The 24,430-nt window shown below is 42.3% G+C and overlaps 1 pseudogene; it reads left to right on the top strand.

Moving 5' to 3' along the window:
* LOC115798360 (uncharacterized) overlaps nucleotides 1-24,430 on the top strand; it is a 243,522-nt pseudogene that overhangs the window by 27,157 nt on the left and 191,935 nt on the right.

The raw sequence follows: 24,430 nt of genomic DNA, 5'->3' as shown, positions 1-24,430 counted from the left end.
GTGAAGAGGCTGAGTTTCTGTAGGACTGCAGCTGCTCCAGCAGGGGGCTCCTTTGAGCTGTGCTTCAAACACAGGAGACACCTTTGTGAGTCTGTATTTGATGTCCTGGTGACACGTTTGTCTTCATGAAGGTTTATGGATCATTGTTCTATCCTCACATGTCTGAGGGGCTGTAATGGTTCATACGTTGCTTCCATGTGAGCATGAAGGTTTCAAACAGTAAAAACAGTGGAGTGATTTTCAAATCAGTAACTGTCAGTGTAGGGACTTCAAATACAGTGCCTTGCGAAAGTATTCGGCCCCCTTGAACTTTTCAACCTTTTGCCACATTTCAGGCTTCAAACATAAAGATATAAAATTTTAATTTTTTGTGAAGAATCAACAACAAGTGGGACACAATCGTGAAGTGAAATGAAATTTATTGGATGTGTCAAACTTTTTTAACAAATAAAAAACTGAAAAGTGGGGCGTGCAATATTATTCGGCCCCTTTGTAGCACCACCTTTTGCTGCAGTTACAGCTGCAAGTCTCTTGGGGTTTGTCTCTATCAGTTTTGCACATCGAGAGACTGAAATTCTTGTCCATTCCTTGCAAAACAGCTCGAGCTCAGTGAGGTTGGATGGAGAGCGTTTGTGAACAGCAGTCTTCAGCTCTTTCCACAGATTCTCGATTGGATTCAGGTCTGGACTTTGACTTGGCCGTTCCAACACCTGGATACGTTTATTTGTGAACCATTCCACTGTAGATTTGGCTTTATGTTTTGGATCATTGTCTTGTTGGAAGATAAATCTCCGTCCCAGTCTCAGGTCTCTTGCAGACTCCAACAGGTTTTCTTCCAGAATGGTCCTGTATTTGGCCCCATCAATTTTGACCATCAATTTTGACCATCTTCCCTGTCCCTGCTGACGAAAAGCAGGCCCAAACCATGATGCTGCCACCACCATGTTTGACAGTGGGGATGGTGTGTTCAGGGTGATGAGCTGTGTTGCTTTTACGCCAAACATATTGTTTTGCATTGTGGCCAAACAGTTCGATTTTGGTTTCATCTGACCAGAGCATCGTCTTCCACATGTTTGGTGTGTCTCCCAGGTGGCTTGTGGCAAACTTTAAATGAGACTTTTTATGGATATCTTTGAGAAATGGCTTTCTTCTTGCCACTCTTCCATAAAGGCCAGATTTGTGCAGTGTACGATTGATTGTTGTCCTATGGACAGACTCTCCCACCTCAGCTGTAGATCTCTGCAGTTTATCCAGAGTGATCATGGGCCTCTTGGCTTCTCCTTGTTTGAGGTGAAAGTTTAGAGGGACGGCCGGGTCTTGGTAGATTTGCAGTGGTCTGATACTCCTTCCATTTCAATATGATTGCTTGCACAGTGCTCCTTGAGATGTTTAAAGCTTGGGAAATCTTTTTGTATCCAAATCCGGCTTTGAACTTCTCCACAACAGTATCTCGGATCTGCCTGGTGTGTTCTTTGGTCTTCATGATGCTCTCTGCGCTTTGAACAGAACCCTGAGGCTATCACAGAGCAGATGCATTTATACGGAGACTTGATTACACACAGGTGGATTCTATTTATCATCATCAGTCATTTGGTATAACATTGGATCATTCAGAGATCCTCACTGAACTTCTGGAGTGAGTTTGCTGCACTGAAAGTAAAGGGGCCGAATAATATTGCACGCCCCACTTTTCAGGTATTTATTTGTTAAAAAAGTTTGACACATCCAATAAATTTCATTCCACTTCACGATTGTGTCCCACTTGTTGTTGATTCTTCACAAAAAATTAAAATTTTATATCTTTATGTTTGAAGCCTGAAATGTGGCAAAAGGTTGAAAAGTTCAAGGGGGCCGAATACTTTCACAAGGCACTGTAGGTGGAACCATTTCTCTCCTTCTGGTCCTCGTAAGCATTCTGGATGCAGTTCTGAATCAGTTCTAGTTTCTATTTCTAACATTTGTAGGTAGAACAGAGAGCAGAATACTGCAGTCAGGCCTTCTAAATGTAGAAGCATGTATTAGTTCCTCTAATACGCAGAGATAGAAAAGATCACACTGATTATTTTTCAGCTAATAAACAGATTGATGGAAGGAAATGCTGAGTCTCCTAAAGACATTTCCAAAGAGTAGCAGGCATTTGTTGAAAGGAAGCAGAGCTCGAATTGATCAGTGCTACTTCCAAACCAAATCATTTCACACAGTGCATTCGATCTATAGTGTTTTAGTGACTCAGAGGAAGTTGTTGAGAACTGGGAGCTCAGCAGTGAAAGCACAGAGAGAGAGACTGTCTTACTCCAGGGCGCTTCAGCTGAAAGGAAATCTTTGTGAAGGAGTTGGTGAGAGCTGTTAGGACTAAACCACAGTGAGCTGAAAGCTGTGAACAGCTGCAGACTGAGCTGTAGATTCTCAGTGGGATCACTGAGGGCTAGTAAAGCTTTGCTGCTACAGGGAGTCATCTGCTTCACTCTTCATCCAAACATCACTTCATGGACTTTGAGCTTGTGTTGGTCCCTGTGTGGATGAGAGCTAATTCTTCATGATTCCTTCACAGAGTGGATCAGGAGAGCTCAGAGGTTCCCAGTGGTCAGTCTGCCCAGCAGCATCAATCACAGCTGGACTCCATATTGATGGTTTGTACATGTACACCAACTACTGTTACATCTGTTCTTTCAGTCATCTCCATGCTGCACTTTGTACACCAGTGGATTGCACTGCTCAACATTGTTACCAAAGATGTCTGCTTCACAGAGAAAATGTGCTTTTTCTTATGGATCTCTGTCTATAGATGCTCCACAACCATTTTTATTGAACCATGTAGAGCAGCAACAGAGGAAATGCAGAGGAAGTGATCAGAACATTTTGTGTGGATGTCATTATCTTGTTATTACTGAGCAAGTATCTCTATGCTGTCAGCTGGAGCACCTCAGTCATATTCATGTGTAATATGTGAGATTTAATTGCTCATTAATTGAAGGTTCCAGACCACTTTAACTCCTGCTTGTACAATATTTTAATATTTTTAAAAATATAAACATGTGTGTTTGCCCACAAAAACCTCATTTGGGGTCCATAGCAGTTTTGCCCTTTTAGGCTCCCCAAAGGAAATCCTGTGTGAACCCCACAGTGGGTTTGCTCAGAGTAAACACACATGGGGCCCATGCAGGCAAGTCCATGTGAGATCTACAGCACATTTGGCCTTTACAGTCCCCATGAGGGTTTTCTATGGGCAACGTGCAGTCAGGGGAGGCAGGTGAGGCACGGCCTCACCTGTCATCGTGGAAATATAAAATTAAAAAATAAATTAAATGGTTATATTCATTCAGTGATTTGTATTTTAAAGTTCTTTTCCATTTAACTACACCATTTTTAGATTAGTTTTTTTCAAAATCGTTGAATTTTCGCATTTGCCGGTCAAATACTAAGAGACGAACGGTGAGGCACCAGCCCGGCGAGCCGCACCACGGATTGCGCAATCCGTGGTGCGGCTCAGTATAGTCATTGCCAATGACTACTAACTGTGCTGGCATGCTATGCAGTGAGACCGGATTACTTTCCCTTTGCATGTGGCTATTAAAATGTTCTAACACTTTTACTATATGAACTAAATTTCTATATTTTAGCTGGTGTATATAATGCACAGTTTTTTTTTTTGGTTTTTTCATTAACAACTGTATGTGTGTGTAATGCATTCTTGTGTTGAGCGATCATGAAACTGCTGCGAAGAGACACTAGGTGAGGCACGCAGTTCTCGTGCCTCATGGTAGGGGGCGCTGGTGATCCCAGGGACTCTACGACTCCTCGGTGGCAAGCTACCATAAACAGTTAGCAAGGCCAGTTAGTTTTTCCTGTTGCTTGGCCTTATGTTCAGCATGGAAGATTACATAACTCAACTGAAAGAATTTTCTAAACTGGACTTTCAATCGAAGCAGAAGATAATAATTAAAGGAAGACCAACACCGGAGCTAAAAGGTTTGCTTCAGACTATGTTAATGTTAAACAAAACAACTGTTGCCAATCAAATGGTGAATAAGCTATATGTTTGTAAATCTGATGTGATGACGTCAGTGCCTCACCAGTCACGACCCTCACCGCACATCACTGGGCAACACATAGGAAACACATACAGGGGCCCTAAAGGGCAAAACTGTTCTGGGCACTACCCCACAGTTCACCCACACCTACCCACTTTTGGCCTGCATGGGAATATTTGCTGGCACATTATTTATAATAAGGAAACAAAATACAGGGAAATGTGACTGTTGTGTATGTCATGATCCTGGGCCGGTGGCCCAACGTTTTGAGTTCTTTTGTGTAGCTTTCTTTTGTTGTACTTTTCAGGTTGTTTTCATGGTGTTTCTTTTAGTTTCTCTGTTTGTTGTTTGAGTGTGCGGTTTGGTTTCCCTTGTTTCATTTTGTAATATTGCCTTTGTCAAGTTTTCGGTGTTAGGTCTGCATCGGTTATGTTTAGTATTTCCTGCTTTATTTTGGTAGTCCGGTGTTCCCTGTGTTTTCTGTTATGTTTTACTTCCTGTGTTATTAGTGTTATTCTTTTCACCTGTTGTGCTCAGCTGTTTTCCACTCCCCCTCGTTCCATCTGTGTATTTAAGTCTCAGTGTTGTTTAGTTCAGTGTTCAGGTCCTTGTCAGTTTTTGCCTGTGTGTTTAGTACCTTTGAGTTTTGGCGTTTCTAGTTCCTGCTTTCAAGTTTCGAGTTTCCTGTTTCGCGATTATTGAAGTTTTAAAATAAACTTCTCTCTAAACCTGCTCTCGCCGTGTCCTGCACTGGGGTCCTCCCTGCCTTGCCAGCACGCAGCCGTGACAGTGTAGAAGATAAGACAGCCCACCAGAAGTGTGGCCACATTATGGATACACTGCAGGTTTACAATGGACCCCACTGTGAGCTACTCTCTGCTTAGTGTGAGCAGACCACAGTCAGCCCACACTATGGGCTGTCCCACTGGGGCCCATGTAGGGGCACTGTGGGCCTCAAGGGGGCATATTTGCTGAGTAATTTTACATTGCAGCATTTCAAATTTTCTGCTATTAGGAAAGTCAAATCCAAGGTCAGATTAGAGGTCAAAGGTCAAATAGAGATAATATCATAAGATCTCAAAGTTTTAGTGGTTTCTGGTTTCAATGAAGAAGTTTTGGTTTTAAAACAGACCTTGAAGCATATCATGGAAACTAGAACCAACCAACAACTAAGCATCATTTTTAATCTCAGTGGCCTAAAATGAGTGAAGTTTGACTGCATTTATTTTAGAAACATCTTTGATGTAGACCAGTAGATTTCTCATTGTGATCTGATGTTTGGCTCTATGAGTCAGTCTGATTGGGTCGTTCATATAGTGTTCTGTTCCAGCTGCTGGAGGACAACATCATCACTTTTGTGAAGAACGAACTGAAGAAGATCCAGAAGGTTCTGAGTCCAGATTACCCAGAATGCTTAGAGAGTCATGGGGAGGGTGACACGGCCTTGGAGGGTGAGGATAAAGAGCAGAAGAGAAGCAGAGAGGCTTTTGTGAAGATCACACTGCACTTCCTGAGGAGAATGAAGCAGGAGGAGCTGGCTGACCATCTGCAGAGCAGTAAGAGGATTTCTCTGAAGATTTAAGCTGCTGCAAAAATAAAATATTTACTAATGTCTCAACAGACGGACCAACATGTTGGCCTACTTAATATATAATAATTCATTTTAACAGCTTATTATTGCATTTTCAGAATACATGGCTCAACTCTGTCGACAAGAACTTAAATCTGCTTTGAAGAAGAAGTTCCAGTGTGTGTTTGAGGGGATCGCTAAAGCAGGAAACCCAACCCTTCTGAATCAGATCTACACAGAGCTCTACATCACAGAGGGAGGGACTGCAGAGGTCAATGAGGAACATGAGGTCAGACAGATTGAAACAGCATCCAGGAAACCAGACAGACCAGAAACAACAATCAGACATGAAGACATCTTTAAAGGCTCACCTGGAAGAGATGAACCAATCAGAACAGTGCTGACAAAGGGAGTGGCTGGCATTGGGAAAACAGTCTTAACACAGAAGTTCACTCTGGACTGGGCTGAAGACAAAGCCAACCAGGACATCCAGTTCATGTTTCCATTCACTTTCAGAGAGCTGAATGTGCTGAAAGAGAAAAAGTTCAGCTTGGTGGAACTTGTTCATCACTTCTTTACTGAAACCAAAGAAGCAGGAATCTGCAGCTTTGAAGACTTCCAGGTTGTGTTCATCTTTGATGGTCTGGATGAGTGTCGACTTCCTCTGGACTTCCACAACACTGAGATCCTGACTGATGTTACAGAGTCCACCTCAGTGGATGTGCTACTGACAAACCTCATCAGGGGGAACCTGCTTCCCTCTGCTCGCCTCTGGATAACCACACGACCTGCAGCAGCCAATCTGATCCCTGCTCATTGTGTTGACATGGTGACAGAGATCAGAGGGTTCACTGACCCACAGAAGGAGGAGTACTTCAGGAAGAGATTCAGAGATGAGGAGCAGGCCAGCAGGATCATCTCCCACATCAAGACATCACGAAGCCTCCACATCATGTGCCACATCCCAGTCTTCTGCTGGATCACTGCTACAGTTCTGGAGGATGTGCTGAAAACCAGAGAGAGAGGAGAGCTGCCCAAGACCCTGACTGAGATGTACATCCACTTCCTGGTGGTTCAGACCAAAGTGAAGAAGGTCAAGTATGATAAAGGAGCTGAGACAGATCCACACTGGAGTCCAGAGAGTAGGAAGATGATTGAGTCTCTGGGAAAACTGGCTTTTGATCAGCTGCAGAAAGGAAACCTGATCTTCTATGAATCAGACCTGACAGAGTGTGGCATCGATATCAGAGCAGCCTCAGTGTACTCAGGAGTGTTCACACAGATCTTTATAGAGGAGAGAGGGCTGTACCAGGACAAGGTGTTCTGCTTCATCCATCTGAGTGTTCAGGAGTTTCTGGCTGCTCTTCATGTCCATCTGACCTTCATCAACTCTGGAGTCAATCTGCTGGAAGAACAACAGACAAATTCCAAGTGGTCTAAATTATTTACTTATCTAATACAACTTCAGTACTTCAGGGAAAAATCTCTCCACCAGAGTGCTGTGAACAAGGCCTTACAGAGTCCAAATGGACACCTGGACTTGTTCCTCCGCTTCCTCCTGGGTGTTTCACTGCAGACCAATCAGACTCTCCTACGAGGTCTACTGACACAGACAGGAAGTAGCTCACAGACCAATCAGGACACAGTCCAGTACATAAAGAAGAAGCTCAATGAGAATCTGTCTGCAGAAAAAAGCATCAACCTGTTCCACTGTCTGAATGAACTGAATGATCGTTCTCTAGTGAAGGAGATCCAACAGTCCCTGAGATCAGGACGTCTCTCCACAGATAAACTTTCTCCTGCTCAGTGGTCAGCTCTGGTCTTCATCTTACTGTCATCAGAAGAAGATCTGGATGTGTTTGACCTGAAGAAATACTCTGCTTCAGAGGAGGCTCTGCTGAGGCTGCTGCCAGTGGTCAAAGCCTCCGACAAAGCTCTGTAAGTTCAGGGTTCTAGCCAGTATCTTTCTTCTGCCCGGTGCCCCCCCCCCCCCCCCCCCCCCCCCCCCCCCCAAAAGGGGGGAGGCTGCTAATTCTAATTACCAAGCTAATGCTAACCACTAAAAGCCGCTCCCACTTGCTAATTGAGTGACAGGGCCTATATATGTAACCAGAAAGCACCTCTGAAGCCTAGGCAGTAATCACAGTCTTGAATGAATGAATGAATGAATGAATGAATGAATGAATGAATGAATGAAGGTTTTATTGCCATGTGGGTGAGCAGGTTCACACATTGGAAATTGCAGTTAACAGAGCACCCATCCATGAATACAACAAACACAAACACGGGGGGGCAGGTGTCCGAGGTCATGCAGCCGACTTGCAGCGCTACCTTTAGCAGAAGAACAGAAAGAGATACAGAAAGAGATACACTGGGATAGGTAGGTTCAAAAAAATCATCTCGTACTGCCAAAACAGTTCACTGATAGTGGTGGAAGTTCATCAGCGGCCGTGGTACACCAGATCCAGCTTCACAAATCACAGAGAGGGCTGAAGGGGGAAAGCGACCATCACACATAGGCCTGGAGAGATATGATTGCCAGCCGAATTCCTGATAATGCAGATGTTGTTTTGGAACAGGCTGCTTCTTTTTTTTCCAACAGCCTTCAGTCTCACTGGGGAACCATTCAGTAATCCAATATTCCAAATTCATTAGTTACCGTCCTCACCATGCAGAACCGAACCTTATCTCCAGATCGAACCCCTCTCGCCTGCGAGCACACTCTCAGCTGGACTACCCGTCCACTTTACGGCTCAGGTCCGACAGGCTTTGAGTCTGAGTTTGTACAGCCCTGCACAGCCCATCCACTTGGGTCGGCAGCCTCTGCAGATGTCGAACTGCTGCCCAGATTTTCTTAATTTCAGGTATCCTCCGAGCCCAAGCAAGAGAGATACCCCTACCACATAGCCAAATATGTAGACGTCTTCCACGTCCTCGACCTCCGGGGCTGAGATGCACACAGGTCTCCACGAGCTCCAAGAATCGATGACGTATCCAACCGGGTCTGTTCCACTCGGACACGCAGGCTCCCCTTTCCCCGATCTCATAGTGGAAAAAATTCGATCAATGGTGTTCAGGGCCCAGGGCCTGCTCTCAATCTTATTCTTATTCAGACAGTGTGTGAGAGACGCTCTCACAGCAAGCGGAGAGATAGGGAGGGCAGGGAGAGAGATAGAATGCGACCGTCTCCGTCAAGAGCAGGAAGAGAACCTTTGTGAACCTGTAGTTACTTTTATTGAGGTGCATGTCAGGCTAGGTTCAGAGATGATTTTTGGTTATTTACGTAGGACTGATGCAGAACACTAAATTAGGCCTCATTAGATCGAGAGTGATAAATTTTGCATATGATCCAGAAAAGTTACACTTATGTGTCCCAGACTGCCATTTACTTTCACTAATGTGTTTGCAGAAATCATGTAAAAAGCATACCCGATAAAAACATAACGTGTTTTTATCAATCAGCTGCTAAAAGCAATTCCTACGTTCAAACATCAGTCCCTGTGTTGTAAGCGTCATGATTTCAATGCAACAACAGGAAGTGACATCATCTTGCTGGGAATTGTAGTTTTTTCTTGAAGGTCTTTCATAGCTCCACTGGTGCTGAAAAGTAATGTTTGATTATGGTTTTCTGAATACAAGTAGGGCTGCAACTATTGATTATTCCATCAATTAATCAAGTAATCGGATAAGAAATAATTTTTCATTTTAACAATTCATCAGCATATTTTAACTTCCATACTGCAGATGTTTCTCTGTGAAACAAACAGGGTAGATGGAGCAGCTACAAAGTTCTCTGTTCTTCATGTTGCTGATCAGGTGGTTGATGAAGGACCTCCAGCTGTTTCCCCATAAAAGTTTTAAGGTCTTTACAGGAGCAAGCGCTGCTCCTTTGGACGCCTCTCGCTCCACCTGAGTGCACCCTCTCAGTAACAGCTCCATCTCTTTGCGCTTGCTGTGCATGTGCAGACAGACTGTGAAACAGCTGCTGTTGTGCTTTTGTTGAAAAACTGGGGGCTGCATGAGCTTAACCAAACAATCGCTAGTGCTATGACAGCTCACGCCAACAAACTGTGGTTATAGTGATCGTTCTGGTGGCTACAGCTGACATAAAGAAAAAAATAACAGCTGATTTCTCTGCACAGGGAGCAACACGCGCGTGCAGCCACACACACACTCACTGCACAGAGTAATGGAGGCGTGGGAAAAACTTGTCAGCGATGATCCACTCATGTTAAATCATGCCTGAAATTTTCATTTGATCTTCGTTTTTTTCCTCTTACTTCTCCTCGCGTTCATGCCGGTTGTCATTTCAATTTCTGTAGCCCACAAAATTAAGTGTGCGCACGACCGTAGGGAGCTCAAACGTCCACATAGTGAACTGTCCATGCTCTGTGGTAGATTGTAAATTGCAGTGAAATAATACAGGTGCAAGCAGCAATAAAAGCAGTGTTCTAGCCAGGGTGGAGTCCATGGGGCGCGCTCCTGTTTGCTAAATGCAGTGACGAAAGCGAAGCAGTGAAATCCTCAGCGCAGCACCTGGCGATCAACCGCTAGCTAGAACACTGAAGCTATCATAAATCTTTATGACTTACCACAGGAAATCACTTATTTTCTTATGATCCATACAGTGGAGTGAAAATTTATTGATTTCTTAGTTTTTGTATATTTCTCACACTTACATATTTCCAGATTAGCAAACAAATTTTAATAATATAACAATGTATTTTGTTATATATGTGATTTTTTTCTTTTTTAATATTATTTTTTGGCCTTTTTGTGGCTTTATTTGACAGTCAGAAGTGGAGGGAGAGTGAAAGGAGGAGAGACATGGGGGATGACACACAGTGAATGGTGACGGGTCGAGATGTGAACCTGCACCATCTGCTCCGCCATGCAGCATACATGGTCGTCTGCTCCTCCGCTGAGCCACCCTGACGCCACACAACATGTAGTTTTTTAAGATAATTGATTTCATTTATTATTTTCCCTTAATTGAATAAATCATTACTTAATAACCTGAGTAAATATAAAATACAGTTATTATTATCTAATGTAAAAATTTCTTCGATATAAAACATGTGAGTGTGACAAATATGTGACAAAGAAATCAGTAAGGGGGCAAATACTTTTTCTTAGCACTGTATCAGGGTTGGGCAATTTGCTTCATAGTCCAGTTGTCCAGTTGCCCCGCGGCATTGCTGATGACCAAGAGCAGAAGAGCCTGCCATTGTGGTATTGCTATCTGAAAAAAACAAAACAAAACAAACAAAAAAAAAAAACACAAGTGAAACACAAACAGACACACCATAAGTTTGTTTCTGACTTCCAGCATGAAGAAGCACGTTGACAAACACCACTTTCTGATTTATCCTCTTAATTAAGCAACATATGTTGGCTGGATATCAGCCGAACTGTGACAACAGTGGAGGAAACAAGTGAAAAGATAAAAGAACATCTCTGTGAATTCACACTTACATTAAACTCTGATTTATAGAAGAAAAAAATCAGCCCAACAGTCAGAAATATCCTTCTATTTTCTTATATTTGATAGTGCTGAAAGTTCAGTGTAACTACACACACACACACACACACACACACACACACACATATATTCAAAGCACGTGTCAGTTGACTCTCAGACACATCTGTGTTACATGTGTCAGTTGTTTGTGGAAGATTGAACGTGAAACTGTAGCAAAGCAGATTTAACTGATTATGACTCTCAGAACAATGATAATATCAATTTAATATATTAATGGGGAAATTAGATTAAAAGCTTGCCTTGATTGGTGAACAATTGCCAGTCAGTTTGACCATTGTTGATAACATCGTCCATCAGCACAAACCCCACATTATACAGTGGGTACGTAAAGTATTCAGACCCCTTTAAATTTTTCACGCTTTGTTTCATTGCAGCCATTTGCTAAAATCAAAAAAGTTCATTTTATTTCTCATTAATGTTCACTCAGCTCCCCATCTTGACAGAAAAAAGCAGAAATGTAAATAACTACACTTACGCTAACAGAAATGTAATATTTGATACTGCCCAATTTATATGTTAATCTGGAAAATTTGGTATTGATCTGATACCAAATAGAAACAGGGCCAGTATCACTGATGCTTTTAACTTTTAAAGGAACCTTCTGTACTTTTATCATATAGAGCAGATGTCCAGCCATCTGTTTGTGTCCTGAAGCTCTGCTTACTTGTGTTATGCAGCAGGACAATGATCCAAAACACACCAGCAAGTCCACCCCTGATTGGCTAAAACAAAGTCCAGCTGAGATGCTTTGACCTTAAACAGGCCGTTCATGCTGGAAAACCCTCCAATGTGGCTGAATTAAAACTATTCTGTAAAGAAGAGTGGACCAAAATTCCTCCACAGTGATGAGAGAGACTCGTTGTCAGTTATCACCAATGCTTGATTGCAGTTGTTGCTGCCAAGAGTGACCCAACCCATTATTTGGTTGAGGGGCAATTATGTTTTCACACAGGGTCAGGTAGGTTTGCAAAACTTTTTTTGAATGAATGGAATCATCATTACAAGAGCAAAGCAAAAGCTCAATCAAATAATAAGAATCACAGAATCAAATCACCTGAAATGTATCTTAACCAAACTGATCTACTCTGTGCTGATGCTGGTTTCTGATACTGCTGTTAAGATGACTGAGAGAAAGGAGAAGGGGTCCACACAGATCTGAGATGATCTCCGCTCTGAACCGTGCCTGATAAAATCCAAATGGGGAAGTAGTGACTCCACATTAAGTCCACAGTGGTTGGGCAGAGGTTAATCCTGTGGTGCTTCTCACTGAAATTGCTCTCTGCTCCACAAGGAAACTAGAGGAAGAACCCTGAACCTTCCTAACAGCCCCTTTTATACCCGTTTGTCCAGATGCATCACTTTTCCTCTTCTCTCTTTCACACATACTTTGTGAGCCACACACCCCCATGCAGACATGCATTTACACACACTTCATCCTATTGGCACATTCAGTACTTCCCTGTATCACACAGCCTGCCTAAACAGGCTCTACTGCACTTCTTATTTTCATCCTCACACTCAGGTCAGTACAGCTTATCTTCCTAACCTCATACTTCATAATCAGTGTAATGAATGAGAATTATATTTAAAATCCTGCTCCTCACCTACAAGGTCTTGAATAATTATTATAATTATACATGATTAACTGTTAGCAACAGACCTGAGAAAGACCTCCTGTTCATGACATTACTGCACTTCATTCACAACCATTACAGAATGATTCTTCTCACTTATTCTGTTACTTTTATAATGCTGCATTTCAGGCAAAATTACCATTAGCAGAATCACATATGAATATATTATGAATAACATACTTTAATCACTAACATGAGCTACCTGATATTCTTTTCCTCTCTGAAAGGCCTCTGTCTCTGTGCTGAGGGTCTGGATCTGTCTGAGGGATTTCCCTCTGCCTCTTATTATAATGTGCTTGTAATAATTTGTGATGTTTCCACAATAGACAATAGCTTTCATACATACATACATTGCAGTTTTCATTTACAGTTGTAAAATATCTCCACAGGATGCTCCTTTTAACTTTTTGTGGCTGAGTCATGTGATGGCACAGCAACAAATCACAGAAGAGCAGAGGATGGGGGGGAGGAGCAAAGTGTGCGAGGAATGTTGAACTTTTGATGAAACAGGAGCAATGGAGTATTGTATTCTATAACTATAGTATTGATCTGATACCAATACCATCACTGATATCAACTATCAATTTCGGATTGTTCCACCCACTAATAGCACTCCAATTAAATTAAAACACTCAATATTACTTAAGAAGACTAATCCTCTACTACTTGTTTTCTTATTATTGTCTTTTCAGATTGAGTGTCTGTAACCTCTCAGAGAGAAGCTGTGAAACTCTGTCCTCAGTTCTCAGCTCCCAGTCCTCTAGTCTGAGAGAGCTGGACCTGAGTAACAATGACCTGAAGGACTCAGGAGTGAAAGCTTTATCTTCTGGACTGGAGAATCCACATTGTAAACTGGAAACACTCAGGTCAGCATTCTTCAAATGTTCAACAGATGACTAAAATCTGGTTTCCATTAGTGTCTAACTGATGCAGGACTGTGTCTGCTATGATTTGTCAAACTATCTAAACTGTGGCAGTTTTTTCTCTGCTCAAAGAATTTTCTTTTTTGAGTTTCTTTATTTTAAATCAGCTCCTGAGCTTTTGAATCTGGACTGAAATGCTTTCAGTGTTTTTCTAAACTGGCTGATGGATCTGATCAAAAAGAAAAAACATACAAAAAGTGTTGGATGTTGCTCACCATGGTGAAATCCTGTTTTCTACATACAGTTTGTTTTTATTCCTCTCTCTTTGTCTTATTTCTAATGAACTATTTCCTCATGTGCACCTTTAAATGATGTCAGCCTCACCAGCAGCACAGCTCTGTAGGTTACATTTTAGGGGTCTCCATATTCCTTATTGGCTGTAAATTAAAACCATAGTTACCAACAAATCACAGGGTTGAGCAGGTTCCGATGCAGGCTGTTTATTAGACATCTTAGTTGCACACAAATAGTTAAAAAGACACAGACAGTAGCATGATTAATACAGAGATACACACAAAGAGTGATGGAGGGAAGAAGAAAGAACCTGTTGATCATGCCCCGGCTTCCTCGTCTCACCCTCTGACCGAGGAAAGCCCGTGCTGAGATTAAGTACGAGTCTGAATAAAATCAAACTGTCCAAATGATCCATGATGATGAGCAAGCTCTGTTACAAAAAGTTACTAGTACTCAGAAATATACAAACACAAAAAGCAAATGACAAAAAAGCAAAAACCAAGAAGCCCTCCCAGGAGGTTGTGCCTTAGTAGTTGCTGGAAAAACGGACAACACGGACAAAGACTGTTGCAACATCTTCTCTTCTTTATTTCCCACTCCTCTTCTAAGCATGGTATTTATACTCTTCGTCGTCCTTTGTCTATGATTTTGTGCTCGGTCTGCACTTTTGGAGACCTAATCATCCGCCATATTTGTCAGACTGTACGATAGGGGCTCTCATCTACTATCTAGAAGGGCACAAAGGCCCCAGAGCGTACACTAGCCAAACATTGGAGAGAGTTTAGGGCCAAATTTACTAAAGGGCTGGATGTGAGGACAGATTTACACTTTTCTGGCAACAATTGGGATGTCCTCAAGATGAACCCAATGAGGGCATTCTAACAAACTGCCAAACTAGGCATGAATTTGAATTAGGCAAGAAGTTCAACACTGGGCCACAGCAGACAGTGTAATATAGGCTGCAGCCCCTGAACATGAATAAGAGCAATTCCAATAGGCCTCAAGTCCTCCTCCTACTTTTAGACACACAGTATGAATTTTATTTCAGAGCAGAAAGCAGTTCAGTTGCAAATAAACAGAAGTAGGAATAATAACTTTAAATATCAGCATAAAAATATTCCAACAGTTCAGTGGAGGATGATGTTTAGCTGCCACTTTGGTTCTGCAAAGATTTGATGGGTTGTGATCAAATTAGTTTCAGATGTTCATGTTGTCCTCACAATGAAATATAAGAACTTCAACAATCAGCAGACTTTTAATTTAGTGCCATCATCTGCTCAGACGTCTAGTTTGACCAAAACTTTCATTCAAACCAAAAAGCAGCAAAACTAATGACACTCCCATCAGCCTCAGTCCTACTTTATGTAGATTTGATCATCATTTTGACTTCACTGATTTTATCACTTGTAGACTTTAACATTTAGACTGACTTGGTTATTTTGAACTCCTGTTTCAGTCTTTTCATTTTAAACTGATTTGTTGCTGCAGTTTGTTGTCTGCATGCAGCTGCTCTGCTGTTCTCTAAGAGTATCTGTCATGTCTGCAGGCTGTCAGGCTGCCTGATCACAGAAGAAGGTTGTAAGTCTCTGGTCTCAGCTTTGACCTCCAACCCCTCCCATCTGAGAGAGCTGGACCTGAGCTACAACCATCCAGGAGAGGCAGGAGTGAAGCTGCTGGAGCAGCTGAGACTGGAAACTCTCAGGTATGGAGAGGCCTGTTGCAGCCACAGACAGTGTCTGATAGAGGAGGAAGCTGTACTTCACTCTGGCCCTGTCTGATGACTTCATGCTGGATACGAGTGTTATCTGAACAGTCACACATAGAGGAACCTTTTTACTTTGCTTCTATCAGAAAGTCTGCTTGAACAGAAACAGTAGATATCTGTATGGGGGTCTCAAAGGAGAAAATCTCCATCAACAACAATGGAGCAACCAGTTCAAAGTGATCTCTGCAGAGGAACAGTCTCACATTTTTACCCTCTGACCATCAATGGGATTAAGTTTCATGTGTGTGCAGAGACAGGTCCAGGACATGTTTAGCCTAGCCTAGCACCAACACTGGAAGTAGGTGGAAGCTGTTAGCCTAGCTTAGAACAAACAAGTGGAAACATAAACAGATTACTGGCTCACTCATTAACCTAACTGGACACCTAGGATAATGGGCTTTGCACTGCTGTGTCCAAATGTTGGACTGTTCAGGGCTTTCAAATTGTTTTGGAGTAGCAGGGGGGGGGGCATGCCAAAGTAGCAGGCACCTTATGACAGAGATCTTTGCTGTCCTCCATGGGCGTCTTTTCCTATCTGTTTTGCTTTTATGAGCACTATCCCCTAAATTTTACTACTTTTTTAAAGACTTTCATTCAGTACTCCCATAAATATATCAAAGTCACTATAAATGAACAACTTCTACTATGAAAGGAAGAAATGCTACGGCCGATGTGTTCACAAACCATTACTTACTGTATATGCAATGCATCTCAACAATGTTATGGTTTAATTTTAAACAGAGGTGGCAAAAGTACTGAATTTCTGTACTTAAGTACAGAAGAATCACAGCTTTCTATTGTGAGCTCCACTAAATGATGTTGGTGTGCAGGCTGTGATCAGCTGACCTGCTGCTGCTGCTCTGAGGTTTACTGCTCTGTGTGGATGAAGTGAACTCACAAAGATGTAACCCAGTATTTCACAGCTATCTGAGCTGATCTCCATCCCCTACACTGATAGAATACAGGCTGTAGAAATGTTGGATTCAGTGAATGAATCTCAGCATCAGCAGCTTTGATTCAAACTCATCTCTGCTGCACTGATGTAACCTGTAACTCTGACCATGAACACAGCCTCTGTGCACCAACACAGAGCTTTACTGTAAATACAGTATAACACACTAACCTATTTATTACATGCTAAACTGCAGTATTTTCATACAATCTTTGAATAACACAGTTAGCATACTTGAGTTTGTTTTGCAGTCCTTACCTTTAATTCTAACCTCTCTCCTTCCTCTCCTGTCCTCTTTCTCCATCTCTGAGTGAACTTCTCTCTCTTTGCTCTCCCTGAAATACAGCAGCTCTTCTTTTAGCTAGCAGACACACTGTGTGACAAACTGCACACACTTTGTGTGTTTGCTGATATTTGTTGAGCATTTAGAAACGTTGCATTTACCTGCCACACATTACTCCCTTCATGCTCGCTCCTCTTCAGTAGCGCTAGCTAAGCTGTTTATGTGCCGCGAGCACAACTTACGGACTCGGTCCGGCCCGCTGTAACCCCTGATTATAGCGCTATAAATGAGACATTATTTATATGGGTTTGCATATTTAATCCCTTTGTATGCGATAAGCCCGGTGATGGAGGATACGCCAGTACGATTGTCTCTTATATGTTATTGTTCCTCCGTTTAGGCTCAGATCGCTTGATGTTTGACAGAAATGGAAACTTTTCTCAGACACGTTAAAACTAAAGTAACGAGTCTGTTTTCAAAATGTAAGAAGTAGAAAGTACAGATAATTGTGTAAAAATGTAGGGAGTAAAAGTATAGTCAGAAAAATAAATACTCAAGTAAAACAGATACCTGAAAAATGTACTTAAGTACAGTAACAAAGTATTTGTACTTCGTTACTTCCCACCTCTGATTTTAAATAATTTTGAAAGTTAATCTTCAAAAGTAGAGAAGCTGTGCTAATGCACATTATTTTATCATCAAACTGAACAAACAGAATGGTCGGCTCTGAAATTCATCATCAAATCATGCAGACGATCACATTCCACAAGGCCGGCGGCCTTTCTCTCATCTGATCATTACAATTCTGTTGTTTACATTGATCATGTATACCTAGATTATTTACTTTCAACCTCGGACGTGGGCTTGAACCATTTCTTAAGTCCAATCATCTGGTCCCCAAGCCTGGCGGCTACTTGTGACGACTGCTGTTTTCTCTTATTTCTCTTACAGACATGAGAAGCCATGACGGCAGCAGACGATATGAATAGTCACATGGCAGACGTGAACCAATCAAATGGCTCAAATTGAAAGAATGTAAATATTGCCATGTGCGTCCACATGGCGCTGGAAATGGAGACGGTGGATGGCTCAAATTATTTTTTTTAGGAAAATTAAAAAGTAGACGGAAACGGAGTAGACGGTGTGGTGGAGTAAGCGGAAAATGCGCCTGCCGCCGGCTTAATTTGAAAGCCCTGCTGTTCCTTTATCAGTGTCTAACAGTGTGTGTCTGAGAGCGATGTAATGTCCATGTGTGCACAATGAAAGAGACTGTGCTGCTCTGACCCCCCTCCTCCTTTCAGGGTGGGGCCTGCTGGAGTCCGATGGCTGATCCCAGGTCTGAGGAAGTGTAAGTGTGTTTTTAATGTGATTGATGAAAACAAAGCAGCACACATTCAACCATCTTCAAACTGTCACATCACTCATTCACATCTCTGATGTCAGGAGTCATCATCAAAGTGTCAATCAATGAACAGATGATGGATCAATAACTGCAGCTGGATTGTGTTTGTTCTCTCCATCAGATTCCTGTCAACTCACAATCGACCCAAACACAGTGAACAGAAACCTCAAACTGTCTGACAACAACAGGAAGGTGACAAGTCTGTTCCCATTTTGTTCCTCATATCCTGATCATCCAGACAGATTTGATGAGTGTCCTCAGCTGCTGTGTAGAGATGGTCTGACTGGTCGCTGTTACTGGGAGGTCGAGTGGAGCGGAGAGGTTCGGATATCAGTGAGTTACAGAAGAATCAGCAGGAAAGGAAACAGAGAAGACTGTTTGTTTGGAAGGAATGATCAGTCCTGGAGTCTGAGGTGCTCTGATTATGATGGTTCTTTTGGAGTTGGTTACTCTGTCTGGCACAATAAGAGAGAAACATCCTCTTCCTCCTCTGTCTATGACAGAGTAGCAGTGTATGTGGACTGTCCTGCTGACACTCTGTCCTTCTACAGAGTCTCCTCTGACACTCTGATCCACCTCCACACCTTCAACACCACATTCACTGAACCTCTTTATCCTGGATTTACAGTCTGGTCTTCTGCTTCCTCAGTGTCTCTGTGCTGAGTTTAGTGTAAAGAGTGTCCTCCTGTCAGAGAAACTCTGACTGTTGAACAGATAGTTCAGTCTGTACATGTCTGTCTCTTTTAGGGCTGCAACTAACGACTGTTTTGATATTCAATTAGTCATCGAATATTGAAACGATTAGTCGACTAATCGGATTATGAATCATTATGATATGAAATGGCACTTATTTAGCTATCAGCTTTTACATTTAGCATAAGGTTATCTAAAATGTGGTAGTAAACACACGGAAGGATGGATACTTCTCAAAAATTTTAATCAGGTTTGCGGGTAAAAAAACAATAACAAAGTTGCCACATTAGCAGCAGTAAAACAGTTCAGAACATCCTGTAGCAAGCTGCAAAATGCAGACATTTCAGTCACAGTTCATTCATACAAAGGAATGTCAGCATCTCCACGTGGTCCTGGGTCAGATTCGCTCTCTTTTGAGAGCAGATATTCCCTGCTGCAGAGAAAATTCGCTCTGCTGGGGTAGATGTTGCAGCAATGCACAGAAGAGATGTTGCCAGATTTGACAGTGTAGGAAAACGCCCTTCATTTTCTTTCCACCATTTGATAGGGTCTTCCTTTTTTGATGTTGCTGGCTCTGTGAAGAACATCTGAACTTCCCTTCTCACCATTTCAATCTTTTGGGCCTCCTGGGCTTCTTCATCTCCCTCACTCAGACTGTCTGTGTCAGACTGAAGCAGGCTGTTTAGTGTTGAGTTTTCCCCTGGAACACACACCCTCTTCTGCTGTAGCTCAGGGTCGCAGCCATCATGTGTTTCATCCTCCACCTTTGCTACTTTGATAGCAAGAACTTCCACTGCAGCTTTCAGCCTTGCAGCATCTTCAGCGATCATAAACCTCAGCTTTTTGAATCTTGGGTCAATGGCAGCTGCAAGAACAAGTGGGTTCTCTCTCTCTACAGAGAGGGTGTACAGATTCCCCCATCTCTCTGTTATCTCTTTTCCTGCACTGCCCTGAAAGTTTTTTCCTGAGCTTGTCTCAAAATGTGCTTGCTGTATGGACAGTTGCAGGTCCTTGACCAGTTTTGGAACACATGAAGCCGTTGCATATTCCTGTCCACTGAGGTAAACGGTGGCACACTCAAAAGGCTGCAACCCTCATTCCAGCTGCTCAAGCAACACCCACTGATCGGGTTTTAAGTCAAAGTAGTGCTTGCCTCTTGGAGTTACCTCAGGATGTGACAGAGTTGCAGTGACAGGCCACCGCTGTTCAAGGAGTCTCTCTACCATAGAGTAAGTACTGTTCCATCTTGTACTGACATCCTGAATCAGCTTGTGCTCTGGGGTGTTCATTTGCTGCTGTTTTTTCTTCAGTTTTGGATTGGCCAGCTCACTTCTCCTGAAGTGTTCTACCAGGTTTCTTGCAGCACCAACAGCTTTGCTGATGATGGGCTCTTTGAGGGCACTGTTAACTATGAGCTGAAGAGTGTGCCCAGCGCAGCGGACTGAAGCCCAACCATGTTGTTCTTCCAGAATCTGCATTGCTGCCACAATGTTAGACCCACTGTCATGAACTACTGCTTTAATTTTGCTGGGCAAGATGTCAAATTTCTTTATCACCTCCTCCATCCATGTCACAATGTTTGCAGCAGTATGCCTCTCCTCCAGAGGCATGGTGGCAAGGTTGAAAGTCTTAATTTGCCAATTTTTGGTGATGAAATGGCAGGACACTCCAAGATATGCCTCTGTGGCATAGCTGGTCCACAAATCCACTGTCAGTGTGAGGGCGCTGCTGACCTCTTTTATGATCTCCTTGATCTTTTAAGACAGAGTTGAATTTGTAAATATTTTTATAGTACATATATGTAAGAACAACAACCCACAAAATAGTCGCAGTAGGTTTATGACATTTTTATATTTTTAATTAATTATTGCATTTATCTCATGATTTAACCAAAATATTAAATATTTATCAGTTACATGAATCAAATATAGAATTTCTTATGAGAAATATAATGTGTGTATGAGTGCATGCGTGTGTGCTTTACCTTCAAAATTTTTTTCTCCATCAAGTGGGTGAAATGGGTTCTGGATGGAGGATGTAATCTGGATTGAACTGGCGAATCATTTCTTGAAACCCTTCACCATCGATGAGGCAGAGCGGCCTCATGTCTTTTATCAGCATGTTTAATACAGACTCAGTGAGAGCAGTCGCCTGCTCCGGAGTACAGGTCTGCCTCCTTTGCACTAAGTCATCCATGGTCCTCTTCGGAGACACTTGTTTCCAAACCAAAGTACATCTTTAAAATTAATTCAAGTTGTATTTTTTGTTATTGGTTCTGCAGTCATACACGCAACCTTTTTTCGGCAAATAACAGTATATACGAGTTGTCTCCTCATGTGTGCTGTTAATTAGCTTACAAGCATATCTTACCGGTGCGTCCAACTCCGTGTCTGCTTCCAGATGTCCGATGTGCCTCCTTTTTAAATGCTCGTGCATCATAGAAGTGCTTCCATGATATGTGAGCTCCGCTTTGCAAATGTTGCAGATAACTTATTTTTTCTCTTATTGAGGGTGAAATTGTCCCAGACCTTCGATCGTCTAGCGCGCCTGTTGTTTCAGTAGCCGCCGTGACTAAACGTGCCGCTGAATGCTATTGCGCATGTGTGAAGCTCGCCAGAGATAGATGGACAAGAAGACGTCTCACTCAGTTAAAAAAAAAAAAAAAAATCACCAGTAATAAAAACGACTATAAACGACAATTAAATTCAGTCATCGACTATTTTTATTGTCGACAATGTCGACTAGGGCTGCAACGATTCATCGATTAACTCGATTAAATCGATTCTAAAAATTTATCGACACAAATTTACTGTGTCGATGCTTCGTTTAAACTCTGCAGCGCTCAGCTGTCTCGGTGTAAGCGGCGCTCCTCACTAGCATTAGCAGCATTAGTGCTGACGTTTTTTTGTGGGTTTATTGGGGGCTGGCAAACCAACATAGAACTGCATTACCGCCACCTACTGGACTGGAGTGTGAATCACTCACGTATACACAAGCACACATTCTAAAAAGCTCTCCGTCGCTGCGATGGATTTCATTTAACACAGAGTGGATCATCACTAGAGTTGCCACCTGTCTCGTAAAATACAGAACCCCGTATGTTACGGGACTCCGTGGAATACGGCTCCGTAACATGCCGTGTTCCGTACTTTACGGGACGGGTGGCAACTGTCGCTGACATGCATTTCCACGCCTCCACTGCTCTCTGTGCGTCTGTGTGTGTTGTGCTCGCTGAGAATTTCAGCTGCTATTTTTGTCTTTACTTCAGCTGTAGCTACCAGAACTGGTTTGCTAGCGAGCGCGGGCCATTAGCACTAGCGATGGTTCGGTACCGGAAGGCCCGCCCCCCAGGACCGAGGGGCTCCTTCAAAATATTTTTATACTTTAATCCCTTATTAGTGACTAAATATAGACCTGCAGTAGAAACGTATTTTCGAGAATGCTTGTGAATACAAAGCATTACACCATTACTCACACATGCGCCATGGCTCCCGCAGCCACTAGTTTTTGAAACACTCATAGCAGGCAGCGGTTTTAACTGCGCAAGCGCAAAGAGGCGAAGCTGTGACGGTGAGCTCAAGTAGTGAAAAAGGAAATGTTTTTCCAGCGTCCAAACAGCAGCTTTTTCTTTAGTAACAATCATTAAATCTGTGAAACAGCTGGAGGTCCTTCATCAAGCACCTGATCAGCAAGTGTTAGGTGAAGAAAAGAGAACTTTGTAGCTGCTCCATTCACCGCTGTTTGTTCACATGGCGAGAAAACTGCAGTACGGAAGTTAAAATATGCAGATAAACTGTTAATAAAAAAAGTATTTCTTATCCGATTACTCGATTAATCGCTGGAATAATCGATAGAATACTCGATTACTAAAATAATCGTTTATGCAGCCCTAATGTCGACTAATCGTTGCACCCTAGTCTCTTTCACTCACAAACACGTTTTCAGATTCATGGATTCAATCAGTTGATGTTTGAAACTGTTCTCAATGATTCCTTGTAAACTTCTTCCTCTTCAGTCCTTTAAAGATGGAAGCTGCCATTATTCCAGGATCCACATGTTGTTTTTCTGTCTTTTTCCACTCAGAGCTTCACAGTGAATATCAGGATGTTGTGTTTCTCTGAAGCTCAGTTCAGCTGAGATGATTCAGTTCATGTCAGCTGCAGTTCGTTTGCTGCAGATGAGACAAACTGTGATATCAGAGAGGAATCACTGAGCTGCACTGACCCAAAACATCAATTTACAAACTGCTCAGAGACGTTCACACATTATTGTCCAATGAACACAAGTTTGGTGAGCAGCCAGAGTTCATCCTGACATTTATTTTACTGCTGTTAGAATGATGAAATCACAACTACACTTTAACTTGTCTGTGGTGGCATTTGGACAATTAAATGATCCTTTAGAAACTAGATAGAAATTTCATTATTCGCCAACATTGATTTTTCTGTGGTTCAGACTCCATGAAAAGACAAAAGTCTGTAATCATTCATTTATTGATCCAAATGATTAAATATCTGCTTTGTTCTATAAAGCCGAGAGAAGAGCTTCTGTTATTTGTCCCACTCATTGGTCATGTGATCCAGCTGTGCAGCACATCATCACTGACATCACTTCCTCATTTGGTGTTTTCAGCTCCTCCATCCTCACATCTCTCTCTCACATCCTCACTGAGAGGAGCTCAAACATGAGGAAGAAATGCAAGTGAAGGAAGCAAGGACACAAGGAGACACATTAGTAACATGAAAAGCAGCCTCAGTGTTGATGTTCAGCAGTCACCATGGAAACATCAATATGGTTACACATTGATCCTAATAATCCTGTCAGCCTCATATGAGGATCTGCTGTGTTATTACTCAGATTACAAAGAAAACTCTCAGTGCTGACGTCACTATTTAATCTGTGTTCACATATAGAGCGTCATTATCACACTGATGAACATTAGTGCTGAAACACTGCAGGAAATGTGTCATAATGTCAGGATTATTGGATGTGCAGAGTTGTAGTTACTGACAGTGACCACTGGAGGGCAGTGATCCTGATAGTTTCTCTGGAACAGTCCAGCTCCACCCTACTATAATCCCACACTACACACTTAATGCTGTGATCCTGCTCACCACCATCAGGCACTGGGCAGCCAAACAAGCACCAAAGGAAATGAATGCGCTCCACAACAGCAGGATCAGACTAGAAGAGAAAAGAAAGCACTAAATGTGCTCTAACAGCTCATCTAAACACACTGAAGATCTCAATTGGAGCAGATTTTCTTAATAGGACATTTAGGGTTTTATTTTTATTTGCTCCTAAAATTGAGAATACACTGTGTGGATGCTCCATCACTGAATAAATGTACCTCCAAAACCCTCAGTGTATAAAATATTAAAAAGATTCCCCATTAAGAGCA

This window comes from Archocentrus centrarchus, chromosome 2 (genome assembly GCF_007364275.1).
Source record: "Archocentrus centrarchus isolate MPI-CPG fArcCen1 chromosome 2, fArcCen1, whole genome shotgun sequence".
Classification (NCBI taxonomy): Eukaryota; Metazoa; Chordata; class Actinopteri; order Cichliformes; family Cichlidae; genus Archocentrus; species Archocentrus centrarchus.
Note: the sequence above shows the minus strand (reverse complement) of the source record. Positions and strands in the feature narration are given on the sequence as shown.